The following is a 13,762-nucleotide window of genomic DNA, read 5'->3' as shown; positions in this document are numbered from 1 at the left end:
GGATATTGAGAAGGTATTTAAAGTTCTGCAGGCATGTTTTGTAGTTGTTCGTGGACTTACTAAAAAATGAAATCGAGAGACCTTGTGGAAGGTGATGATCTCTTATGTAATCATGCACAACATGATCGTGCAGAATGACGATGACTATGTTGTCGCAGGTCTTGAATTTGAGAACAGGGTGATTCTATCAAACTTTCAAACCAGAATCCGCCACATTTAAAGAGTTTATTCAAATGTATCAACAAATTCAGCACTGAGCAACCCATGAGCAACTGAAGAAAGAGTTGATTGAGTATCTTTGGGTGGTTAAGAGGGACAACAATGTCGGAGTGTGATATTTAAATATTTTTAAATTAGAAGTACTCGTGCATTCGAATATTTGAACTATTTTAGCTAAACTGGAACTATATATGCGGCTATTTAAACGTACGGACTTTAAAAATATTAAGGACCGATGTATGAGAATAGCATTGGATGGCCGGCTTCTGCATCTGTGTTCGCGGACTGGTCATGAAGGAAATTTGTGGATCAGTGTTTGAGATGCTCTATGAGATCGGGTTGGGTGATAATTCTGTGACTGGGCAGTGATCCGGTCGGATGTATAGCGAGGTTTTGAGAGGTCCGGTTCTATATGCTCTTGCATCCACGGTCTCAAAACGAAAGGCGACTTCTCCGTGGAGATCATCGTCACCTTACATCACCTGCGCACTCATCCCCCGTACTCCACGCGCCAGATATCGTGGCAGCTGGTAAGCCGCGCCGTTGTTTGATCACACCATTCGTCTCGCTACGGACAAGCCGCGTGCGTGTGCGCGCACCAGATTAACGAAGTATGCAAATTTTGGTTAAACGTTGGTGACAAATTTCGTGAGCACGAATCCGACGCAGGCTGGCGGCTACAGAGATAACGACGGATTTCATAAGCTATAGTACGATATCGACGACGGTGTCATATGGTAAGTGAAGTGCGAGTGACGGTTCACAGGAAACCAGAGGATAGAGGTTGGCGATCATGGCGCAAAAGGAGGCCGGCTTAGCAGCGATGAGCGGCGGCAACAAGGCCAAGCCGCACGCGGTGGTGGTGGTGTACCCGCTGCAGGGCCACGTCATCCCCGTCACGCACCTCGAGCTGCGGCTGCCGGCGTGGGGCTTCGCCGTCACGGTCGTCAACACGGAGGCCGTGCACGATCAGACGGTGCGTGCTCGGCGTCGACCTGGCAGAGCACGACTTCTTTGCCGCCGCGCGCTTCTCGGGGATGGACGAGCGCTACGAGCTTATCAGCGACGGTCTCCCCGTGGGGTTCGACCGGTCGCTGCACCACGACGAGTTCATGGGCTCACTGTTCCAGGCGCTCTCTGGCCACGTCGACGTGGTGCTCGGCCACGCCGTCGTCGACCCGGCCGCGACGTGCCTCGTCGCCGACACCTTCTTCGTGTGGCCGGCGACGCTGGCCAGGAAGTTCGGTATCGCGTACGTGTCCTTCTAGACGGAGCCCGAGCTCATCTTCAACCTCTACTATCATGTCCACTTGCTCACCAACAACGGCCACTTCGGATGCAACGCTGAAAAATACGATTTTTGGAATCCACTCCAATATGCTTATGTTTCAATTCAACAGAGTGCCACTAATATTTTTACCAAGGAAACAATATAAAAGTGTTTAGATCACTAAAGTGAGGGAGTAGTAGTAAATTTGCCATGCCATCAATTTTGAAGTTTCATTTTTTGTAGAGCCTCGGAAGGACATGATCACCCACATCCCGGGCGTGACGGCGATCGAGCCGCACGAGCTCATGTCGTACCTCCAGGAGACGGACACCACCAAGGTGGTGCACTGCATCCTCTTCAAGGCCTTCGAAGAGGCCCGCGGCGCTGACTACGTCCTCTGCAACACCGTGGAGGAGCTGGAGCCGTCCACCATCGTGGCCCTCCGTGCCGAGAAGCCCTTCTACGCCGTGGGGCCCATCTTCCCCGCCGGCTTCGCCCACAGCGCTGTCGCCACCTCTATGAGGGCTGAGTCCAACTGCTCCCACTTGCTCGACGCGCAGCCCCTGGGCTCTATGCTCTACATCTCCTTCGGGAGCTACGCACATGTCACGAAGCAGGAGCTGCATGAGATCGCGGGAGGAGTCTTGGCCAGCGGCGCGAGGTTCCTGTGGGTGATGCGGCCGGACATCGTCAGCTCCGACGACCCGGACCCGCTGCCCGAGGGGTTCGCGGCCGCGTCCGCCGGGCGTGGGTTGGTGGTGTCGTGGTGCTGCCTGATGACCCACAAGTATAGGGGATCTATCGTAGTCCTTTCGATAAGTAAGAGTGTCGAACCCAACGAGGAGCAGAAGAAAATGATAAGCGGTTTTCAGCAAGGTATTCTCTACAAGCACTGAAATAATAGGTAACAGATAGTTTTGTGATATGATAATTGGTAACGAGCAACAAGTAACAAAAGTAAATAAAGTGCAGCAAGGTGGCCCAATCCTTTTTGTAGCAAAGGAACAAGCCTGGACAAACTCTTATATAAAGAAAAGCGCTCCCGAGGACACGTGGGAAATTTTCGTCAAGCTTGTTTTCATCACATCCATATGATTCGCGTTCAGTACTTTGATAATTTGATATGTGGGTGGACCAGTGCTTGGGTGCTGTTCTTACTTGAACAAGCATCCCACTTATGATTAACCTCTATTGCAAGCATCCGCAACTACAACAAAAGTATTAAGTTAAACCTAACCATAGCATGAAACATATGGATCCAAATCAGCCCCTTACGAAGCAACGCATAAACTAGGGTTTAAGCTTCTGTCACTCTAGCAACCCATCATCTACTTCTTACTTCCCAATGCCTTTCTCTAGGCCCAAATAATGGTGAAGTGTTATGTAATCGACGTTCACATAACACCACTAGAGGACAGACAACATACATCTCATCAAAATATCGAACGAATACCAAATTCACATGACTACTAATAGCAAGACTTCTCCCATGTCCTCGGTAACAAACGTAACTACTCACAAAGCATATTCATGTTCATAATCAGAGGAGTATTAATATTCATAAAGGATCTGAACATATGATCTTCCACCAAATAAACCACTAGCATCAACTACAAGGAGTAATCAACACTACTAGCAACCTACAAGTACCAATCCCGGACTTAGAGACAAGAATTGGATACAAGAGATGAATTAGGGTTTGAGAGGAGATGGTGCTGGTGAAGATGTTGATGGAGATTGCCCTCTCCCGATGAGAGGAGCGTTGGTGATGACGATGGCGATGATTTCCCCCTCTCGGAGGAAAGTGTCCCCGGCAGAACAGCTCTGCCGGAGCCCTAGATTGGTTCCGCCAAGGTTCCGCCTCGTGGCGGTGGAGTCTTGTCCCGAAAGCTTGGTTATGATTTTTCTTCGGACGAAAGACTTCATATAGCAGAAGATGGGTACCGGAGGGCCCACAGGGGGCCCACGAGGCAGGGGCGCGCCCCCCACCCTCGTGGACTGGTGGAGGCCCCCCTGAAGTATTTCTTCCGCTCAATATTTCTTATTATTTCCAAAAATAACTTTCGTCGAGTTTCAGGACTTTTGGAGTTGTGCAGAATAGGTCTCTAATATTTGCTCCTTTTCCAGCCCAGAATTCCGGCTGCCGGCATTCTCCCTCCTTATGTAAACCTTGTGAAATAAGAGAGAATAGGCATAAGTATTGTGACATAATGTGTAATAACAGCCCATAATGCAATAAATATCGACATAAAAGCATGATGCAAAATGGACGTATCAACTCCCCAAGCTTAGACCTCACTTGTCCTCAAGCGGAAGCCGATAACGATAAATATGTCCACATGTTTAGAGGTAGAGGTGTCGATAAAATAAAATATGGACATGAGAGCATCATGATTATTCTCATAAAAGCAACATATATGGATATTGTCATATGATCTATTATGCTCAAGTAATAATCTGTTCACAATGCAAAGTATGAATCAGAAACTTTATTGAGAACTAACAAACTATAATCTCAGTCATTGAAGCAATTGCAATTTATCATAACATCAGAAATAGTCTATGTCAGAGCTTTCTAGCAAGTCCACATACTCAACTATCATTTAGTCTTTCATAATTGCTAACATTCACACAATACTTGTGGTTACGGAGTTTTAACCAGACACAGAGAAAGATAGGGGCTTATAGTTTCGCCTCCCAACCTTTTACCTCAAGGGTAATTTCAACAATAATAGTTCATGCTAACTTACATCCAATTAGATATATCTATCAGGATCTTTCCAACACCCTGTGCTTGCCAAAGGATAAAATGTAAAAAGGAAAGGTGAAGATCACCATGACTCTTGCATAAGATAGAAGATAATAATAAAAGATAGGCCCTTCTCAGAGGGAAGCAGAGGTTGCCATGCGCTTTCAGGGTTGGATGCACAAAATCTTAATGCAAAAGAACGTCACTTTATATTGCCACTTGTGATATGAACCTTTATAATGCAGTCCGTCGCTTTTATTTCTTCCACATCACAAGATCGTATAAAGCTTATTTCCTCCACACCAATCAATCATACATATTTAGAGATCAATTTTTATTGCTTGCACCGATGACAACTTACTTGAAGGATCTTACTCAATCCATAGGTAGATATGGTGGACTCTCATGGCAAAACTGGTTTAAGGATTTTTGCAAGCACAAGTAGTATCTCTACTTGGTGCAAAGAATTTGGCTAGCATGAGGGGGAAAGGCAAGCTCAACATGTTGGATGATCCATGACAATATACTTTATCTCAGATATAAGAAAACATAACCCATTACGTTGTCTTTCTTGTCCAACACCAACTCTTTAGCATGTCATATTTTAATGAGTGCTCCCAATCATAAAAGATGTCCAAGATAGTATATTTATATGTGAAACCTCTCTTTCTTTATTACTTCCTATTAATTGCAACGATGACCAAAGCTATGTTTGCCAACTCCCAACAATTTTTAATCATCATACTCTTTCTATGTGAAGTCATTACTCTTCATAAGATCAATATGATCTCTTTAATTCTTTTTATTCTTTTCTCTTTTGTTTTATTCACTCAAGATCATAGCAAGATAATCAAGCCCTTGACTCAACACTAATCTTTATTATATAACTCACGGACTCGATTACATAGAAAGATCATAAAGCAAAACTCAAAACTAGATCATACCAAAACTTTATTCTACTAGATCAAGATACTATTAATAGGATCGAACTAAGAAAAACGGTAAAGATAGGAGTGTGATGGTGATACGATACCGGGGCACCTCCCCCAAGCTTGGCAGTTGCCAAGGGGAGTGCCCATACCCATGTGATTATGTGTCCTTTGTTGGTGAAGAAGATGGAGGTGATGATGGATAGTCGCACATTGAGCGTAGGAGGTCCTCCAGCTTGCGGATAATGCCCTTGAGTGCGATGATATGCTCCTTCAACAAAATATTTTCACGTGTGAGATACTTGTTTTGTATACGAGCTAGCTCAATCATCTTGAAAGCTCCGATCTCAGTTGGGGTAAGAATATTGCGATCAAGTTGAAGGTTGTCTTCAGGAGCTTGGTCCTCCGTGGCCTTCTTGATCCCTTCATCCTTGTTGATCTCCATGGGTTCTTCCCTCTTCAGCTCTATCTTCATTATCCAAGCATCGTTGTCAGCATTGTTGGAGCAAGGGGACGACATGATGCCTGGCCTTGACAACCTTGACAGAAAACAGCTCGAAACAAGAACAGAGGACAATTGCATGATACAGGAGTCAAAACCTTCGGGAGATTATATAATGAATTTTTACCGACCAAAATACATATCGTGCAACAAAACGGAGTCCGGAGAGCACACGAGGTGCCCACGAGGTAGGGGGGCGCGCCCAGGGGGGTAGGGCACGCCCTCCACCCTCGTGGAGGCCTCGTGTCCTTCCCGTACTGCTTCTTATTTTCTATTTTTCTAAATATTCCAAAACGGAGAAATATTGCCATTAGAACTGTTTTGGAGTCGGTTTACTTACCGTACCACATACCTATTTCTTTTCGGAGTCTGAAATGTTCCGGAAAGTGTCCCTTATGTATTTCTCCGGGGTTACAGTTTCAATAACATTGGTTTCAACATTTATAGGATTACCTGAGATATAATGTTTAATTCTTTGACCGTTCACCACCTTTGGATTTGTGCCCTCGAAGTTGTTGATTTTTATGGCACCGGAACGATAGACCTCCTCGATAACGTAGAGACCTTCCCATTTAGAGAGAAGTTTTCCTGTAAAAATCTTAAACGAGAGTTGTATAGCAGTACATAATCACCTACATTAAACTCACGCTTTTGTATTCTTTTGTCATGCCACCTTTTAACTTTTTCTTTAAACAACTTGGCATTTTCATAAGCTTGGGTTCTCCATTCATCAAGTGAGCTAATATCAAATAACATCTTCTCACCGGCAAGTTTGAAATCATAGTTGAGCTCTTTAATAGCCCAATAAGCCTTATGTTCTAGTTCGAGAGGTAAGTGACATGCTTTTCCATAAACCATTTTATACGGAGACATACCCATAGGATTTTTATATGCAGTTCTATAGGCTCATAGTGCATCATCAAGTTTCTTGGACCAATTCTTTCTAGACCTATTAACGGTCTTTTGCAAAATTAATTTGAGTTCTCTATTCCTCAATTCTACTTGACCACTAGACTGCGGGTGATAAGGAGATGCAATTCGGTGATTAACATCATACTTTGCAAGCATTTTATGAAAAGCACCATGAATAAAATGCAAACCACCATCAGTCATTAAATATCTAGGGACTCCAAACCTCGGAAAAATAACTTCTTTAAGCATCTTAATAGAAGTGTTATGATCAGCACTACTATTTGGAATAGCTTCTACCCACTTAGTAACATAATCAACAGCAACTAAAATATGTGTATATCCATTGGAGGCAGGAAAAGGTCCCATATAATCAAAGCCCCAAACATCAAATGGTTCAATAACAAGTGAATAATTCATAGGCATTTCTTGACGTCTACTAATATTACCAATTCTTTGACATTCATCACAAGATAGAACAAACTTACGGGCATCCTTGAAGAGAGTAGGCCAATAAAAACCGGATTGCAATACCTTATGTGCAGTTCTATCTCCAGCGTGGTGTCCTCCATAAGCCTCGGAGTGACACTTGCGTAGGATCTGTTCCTGTTCATGCTCAGGTACACAACATCTAATAACACCGTCTACTCCTTCTTTATAAAGATGTGGGTCATCCCAAAAGTAATGTCTCAAATCATAGAAAAACTTTTTCTTTTGCTGGTATGTGAAACTAGGTGGTATAAATTTAGCAACGATGTAATTAGCATAATCAGCATACCATGGAGCAGTACGAGAAGTATTTATGACATTTAATTGGTCGTCAGGAAAGCTATCATCAATAGGTAGTGGGTCATTAAGAACATTTTCGAACCTAGACAAGTTGTCTGCAATGGGGTTCTCAGCTCCCTTTCTATCAACAATATGCAAATCAAATTCTTGTAGCAAGAGAACCCATCTAATAAGTCTAGGTTTAGCATCTTTCTTTTCCATAAGATATTTAATATCAGCATGATCCGTGTGAATAGTTACTTTAGAATCAACAATATAAGGTCTGAACTTATCACAAGCAAATACAACTGCTAAGAATTCTTTCTCAGTAGTAGCATAATTTCTCTGGGCATTGTCTAGAGTTTTACTAGCATATTGAATAACATTTAATTTCTTATCAACTCTTTGCCCTAGAACAGCACCTACAGCATAATCACTAGCATCACACATGATTTCAAAGGGTAAATTCCAATCAGGTGGCTGAACAATAGGTGCATAGATCAATGCTTTCTTATGTATTTCAAATGCTTCTACACAATCATCATCGAAGACAAATGGTATATCTTTTTGTAATAAATTAGTCAGAGGCCGAGAAATTTTTGAGAAGTCCTTAATGAACCTCCTATAAAAACCGGCGTGACCAAGGAAACTTCTTATACCTTTGATGTCCTTGGGACATGGCATCTTTTCAATAGCATCAACCTTGGCTTTATCAACCTCAATACCTCTTTCAGAAGCTTTATGCCCCAAGACAATACCTTCATTAACCATAAAGTGGCACTTTTCCCAATTCAAGACAAGATTAGTTTCTTCACATCTCTGCAAAACTCGATCATGGTTGCTCAAGCAATCATCAAAAGAGGATCCATAGACGGAAAAATCGTCCATGAAAACCTCACAAATCTTTTCACAAAAGTCAGAGAATATAGCCGTCATGCATCTCTGAAAGGTAGCAGGTGCATTACATAAACCAAAAGGCATATGTCTATAAGCAAAAGTACCGAAAGGGCAAGTAAAAGTGGTCTTTGATTGATCATCGGCTGACACAGGTATTTGAGAGAAACCAGAACAACCATCTAGAAAGCAAAAATGTGTATGTTTAGATAATCTTTCTAGCATTTGATCGATAAAAGGTAAGGGGTAATGATCCTTTTTAGTAGCTTTATTCAATTTGCGGAAATCAATTACCATCCTATAACTTGTAATAATTCTTTGCGGAATCAATTCATCTTTATCATTAGGAACTACGGGAATACCTCCCTTCTTAGGGACACAATGGACATGACTTACCCACTGACTATCAGCAACGGGATAAATTATACCTGCCTCAAGGAGCTTTAGTATTTCCTTTCTTAACACTTCTTTCATTTTAGGATTCTGTCGTCGTTGGTGATCACGAACTGGTTTGGCATCTTTCTCCAAATTTATTTTGTGTTGACATAGAGTGGGACTAATGCCCTTAAGATCATCAAGAGTATATCCAATAGCAGCGCGGTGCTTCTTCAGAGTTTTCAATAATCTCTCTTCTTCCTGCTCTGAAAGTTTAGCACTAATAATAACAGGATATATCTTTTTCTCATCAAGATAAGCCTATTTAAGAGTATCAGGTAATGGTTTGAGCTCAAACATGGGATCACCCTTGGGTGGAGGAGGATCCCCTAGGATTTCAACAGGCAAATTGTGTTTCGGGATGGGTTCCTGTTTAAAGAATACTTCATCTATTTCCCTTCTTTCATTCATAAACATATCATTTTCATGGTCTAGCAAATATTGTTCTAAACGATCACTAGGTGGTACGGCAATAGAAGCAAGACCAATAATTTCATCTTTACAAGGCAATTCCTCTTCACGGTGTTGTCTAAGAAATTTAGAAAAGTTGAACTCATGAGACATATCACCCAAGCCAATAGTAACGACATCCTTTTCGCAGTCTATCCTAGCATTAACTGTGTTCAAGAAGGGTCTACCAAAAATAATGGGACAAAAGCTATCTTGTGGGGAACCAAGAAAAAGAAAATCAGCAGGATATTTAGTTTTCCCACACAAGACTTCAACATCTCTTACAATTCCCATTGGTGAAATAGTATCTCTATTGGCAAGTTTAATTGTGACATCAATATCTTCTATCTTAGCAGGTGAAATATCATGCATAATTTCTTTGTATAAGTCAAAAGGTATTGCACTAGCACTAGCACCCATATCACATAAGCCATGATAACAATGATCTCCTATTTTAATAGAAATAACAGGCATGCCTACCACATGTCTATGTTTATCATTAGCACAAGGTTTGGCAATTCTAGCAGTTTCATCAAGAAAATAAATAACATGCCCATCAATATTATCAGCCAAGAGATCTTTAACAATAGCAATATTAGGTTCAACTTTAACTTGCTCAGGAGGTGTATAAGTTCTAATATTGCTTTTACGGACCACAGTTGAAGCTTTAGCATGATCCTTTATCCTAACAGGGAAAGGTGGTTTCTCAACATAAGAAGTAGGAACAATAGGATCATTATAAGTGATAGTCTTTTCTTCAACTTTCATAGGTGCAGCTACTTTTACTTCTATGGGAGAATGATATTTAAACCACTTCTCCTTAGGGAGATCAATATGAGCAGCAAAAGATTCACAGAAAGAAGCTACTATCTCAGAGTCAAGTCCATATTTAGTGCTAAATTTACGGAAAACATCGGTATCCATAAAAGATTTAACACAATCAAACTTAGGTGTCATACCTGACTCCTTACCTTCGTCGAGATCCCAATCTTCAGAGTTGCGTTTAATTCTTTCCAATAAGTCTCATTTGAATTCAATAGTCTTTATCATAAAAGAGCCAGCACAAGAAGTATCGAGCATGGTGCGATTGTTATCAGAAAGCCGAGCATAAAAACTTTGAATAATTATTTCTCTTGGAAGCTCATGATTGGGGCATGAATATAACATTGATTTAAGCCTCCCCCAAGCTTGAGCGATGCTTTCTCCTTCGGGAGGACAAAAATTAGATATATAATTGCGATCATGATAAACAAGATGCATAGGATAAATTTTTTGATGAAATTCCAATTTCAATCGTTTGTAGTTCCATGATCCCGTATCATCACATAGCCTATACCATGTCAATGCATCTCCCTTCAAAGATAAAGGGAAGACCTTCTTATTAATAACATCGCCGGGTATACTTGCAAGCTTAAATAATCCACAAAGTTCATCCACGTAGATTAGGTGCTCATCAGGATGCTTTTGTTCCGTCTTCTGCAAAAGGATTAGCTAGCAGTTTTTCTAGCATACCCGAAGGAATTTCAAAGTGGACATTTTCATTTTCAGTAGGTTCAGTAGGTTGAGGAGCAACTCTTTGCTCTACTGGTCGGGGTGAAGATACCCCGAACAAGCCCCTCAGAGGATTACTTTCCATAGTAACAAGTGACAGTAAATTTCAGCACACTATATAAATTTTTCCTTACCAAATTCCACCTACCAAAGGCGCTTCACTCCCCGGCAACGGCGCCAGAAAAGAGTCTTGATGACCCACAAGTATAGGGGATCTATCGTAGTCCTTTCGATAAATAAGAGTGTCGAACCCAATGAGGAGCAGAAGGAAATGATAAGCGGTTTTCAGCAAGGTATTCTCTACAAGCACTGAAATAATAGGTAACAGATAGTTTTGTCATATGATAATTTGTAACGAGCAACAAGTAACAAAAGTAAATAAAGTGCATCAAGGTGGCCCAATCCTTTTTGTAGCAAAGGAACAAGCCTGGACAAACTCTTATATAAAGAAAAGCGCTCCCGAGGACACATGGGAATTATCGTCCAGCTAGTTTTCATCACATCCATATGATTCGCGTTCGGTACTTTGATAATTTGATATGTGGGTGGACCAGTGCTTGGGTGCTGTTCTTACTTGAACAAGCATCCCACTTATGATTAACCTCTATTGCAAGCATCCGCAACAACAACAAAAGTATTAAGGTAAACCTAACCATAGCATGAAACATATGGATCCAAATCAGCCCCTTACGAAGCAACACATAAACTAGGGTTTAAGCTTCTGTCACTCTAGCAACCAATCATCTACTTATTACTTCCCGATGCCTTCCTCTAGGCCCAAATAATGGTGAAGTGTTATGTAGTCGACGTTCACATAACACCACTAGAGGATAGACAACATACATCTCATCAAAATATCGAACGAATACCAAATTCACATGACTACTAATAGCAAGACTTCTCCCATGTCCTCATGAACAAACGTAACTACTCACAAAGCATATTCATGTTCATAATCAGAGGAGTATTAATATGCATAAAGGATCTGAACATATGATCTTCCACCAAATAAACCAACTAGCATCAACTACAAGGAGTAATCAACACTACTAGCAACCTACAAGTACCAATCCCGGACTTAGAGACAAGAATTGGATACAAGAGATGAACTAGGGTTTGAGAGGAGATGGTGCTGGTCAAGATGTTGATGGAGATTGCCCTCTCCCGATGAGAGGAGCGTTGGTGATGACGATGGCGATGATTTCCCCCTCCCGGAGGGAAGTGTCCCCGGTAGAACAGCTCTGCTGGAGCCCTAGATTGGTTCCGCCAAGGTTCCGCCTCGTGGCGGCGGAGTCTTGTCCCGAAAGCTTGGTTATGATTTTTCTTCGGACGAAAGACTTCATATAGTAGAAGATGGATACCGGAGGGCCAACAGGGGGCCCACGAGGCAGGGGGGCGCGCCCCCCACCCTTGTGGACAGGTGGAGGCCCCCTGAAGTATTTCTTCCGCTCAATATTTTTTATTATTTCCAAAAATAACTTTCGTGGAGTTTCAGGACTTTTGGAGTTGTGCAGAATAGGTCTCTAATATTTGCTCCTTTTCCAGCCCAGAATTCCGGCTGCCGGCATTCTCCCTCCTTATGTAAACCTTGTAAAATAAGAGAGAATAGGCATAAGTATTGTGACATAATGTGTAATAACAGCCTATAATGCAATAAATATCGATATAAAAGCATGATGCAAAATGGACGTATCACTGCCAGGTGGAGGTCCTCTCCCACGCCGTGCTGGATGGCTTCCTCACACACTGCGGGTGGAACTCCGTGCTGGAGAGCGTGTGGTCTGGAGTGCCTATGCTCTGCTTCCCGCTGCTCACTGACCAGTTCACTAACCGGCGGCTTGTCGTGCGGGAGTGGCACGTCGGCGTGCCCATCGGGGACCGTGGTGCGGTGTTCGCAGCCGAGGTGAGGGCGAGGATCGAGGGCGTCATGTCTGGGAAAGAGGGTGAGGAGCTCCGGGAGGCGGTGAAGAAGGTGAGGGCAACGCTCGAGGCCGCCACGGCACACGGCGGGTCATCGCAGCAGAGCTTCGATGAGTTCGTCGATGAGCTAATGCGCTGTTGCGGCGGATGTTAAGCTAAGCCGGCCGATGGGCCAGAAGCACGCATGTCGGGCGTTGGGGAAGTGGCCGCGAATAAGCGTCTTTGTACTCTTGTCTTGTGTGTAGTATGTGCCCGGTCATTGACTAAGTGCTATGTGGTGCAATCGGTAAGTGGTATAGATCATAAATGGACGTGGAATGTGATTCTATTTTCCGTAATGTCTTATGGGATCCTCATTTATATAGACTTCTATAACCTCCATGATATCAAAGCCATAACATCTATTTCTAGTAAAGAAATATAAGAGACTGTCTCAAAAAAATGAACATATACTACTTCTCACTCCGTTTTTTTCATGAGTTTTTTTACATCTATCGAGTCTAGTGTGTGCATAGTCATTGACTCAAAGTTGCGAAGTGTGATCTTGTTTTCTCCATATATGAGAATTGTCTAAAGTCAAATTTCATAGAGTTTGACCATAAAAATATCAACATCTATAATATTAAAGTTATATGATTTTAAAAAAATAAATTTGTTATGCATCTAATGATACCTACTGATTTTGTATTGTGAATGTATTTTTCTTATAAAATTAGCCAAACTTTACGAAGTTTGACTTCAGTCAAATGTTATCAGATTTCCTAAATTACTTCTAGATGAGATTTGATAATGTTTCATCTAAGTCCATCTCCGTTTGATCTGTTTGTGCCTTTTTTTAAAAGATAAGACTTTATTCATTAGAAATAACGGTTACATCCATAAGCTTCTCAAACCAGTCCCTATTGTTCGATTTTTTTTGCTTGATTTGTTGGTGCTTGATTTTTGGTGCGAAGCTTCCCGTCCAGCACCCGCGTCCCGCGCCTGTTTTTGGCTCGTGTCGGCCCATTTGAAGTCGTTCTTTCTACGTTTTTTTGGCCTGTTAGCGCTCTCAGGGCTTGGGCATGTTTTCCTTTTGTCCCCAAGTTGTTTGCCCCTTGGGCTGACGAGTGGGAAGAGCAAGAGGAGATAAAATGAGAGGCAGTATCTACTATAAAAAGGAGAGCCAC

General features: G+C 42.3%; 1 pseudogene; it reads left to right on the top strand.

The window, feature by feature from the left end:
• The first annotated feature begins 1,011 nt into the window (after positions 1-1,011).
• LOC109763640 (UDP-glycosyltransferase 86A1-like) lies at positions 1,012-12,750 on the top strand (annotated as a pseudogene).
• Positions 12,751-13,762: the final 1,012 nt, after the last annotated feature.

The sequence above is a fragment of the Aegilops tauschii genome, chromosome 1 (genome assembly GCF_002575655.3).
Source record: "Aegilops tauschii subsp. strangulata cultivar AL8/78 chromosome 1, Aet v6.0, whole genome shotgun sequence".
NCBI classification, from domain to species: Eukaryota; Viridiplantae; Streptophyta; class Magnoliopsida; order Poales; family Poaceae; genus Aegilops; species Aegilops tauschii.
This window is presented reverse-complemented; position numbering and strand designations above follow the sequence as displayed.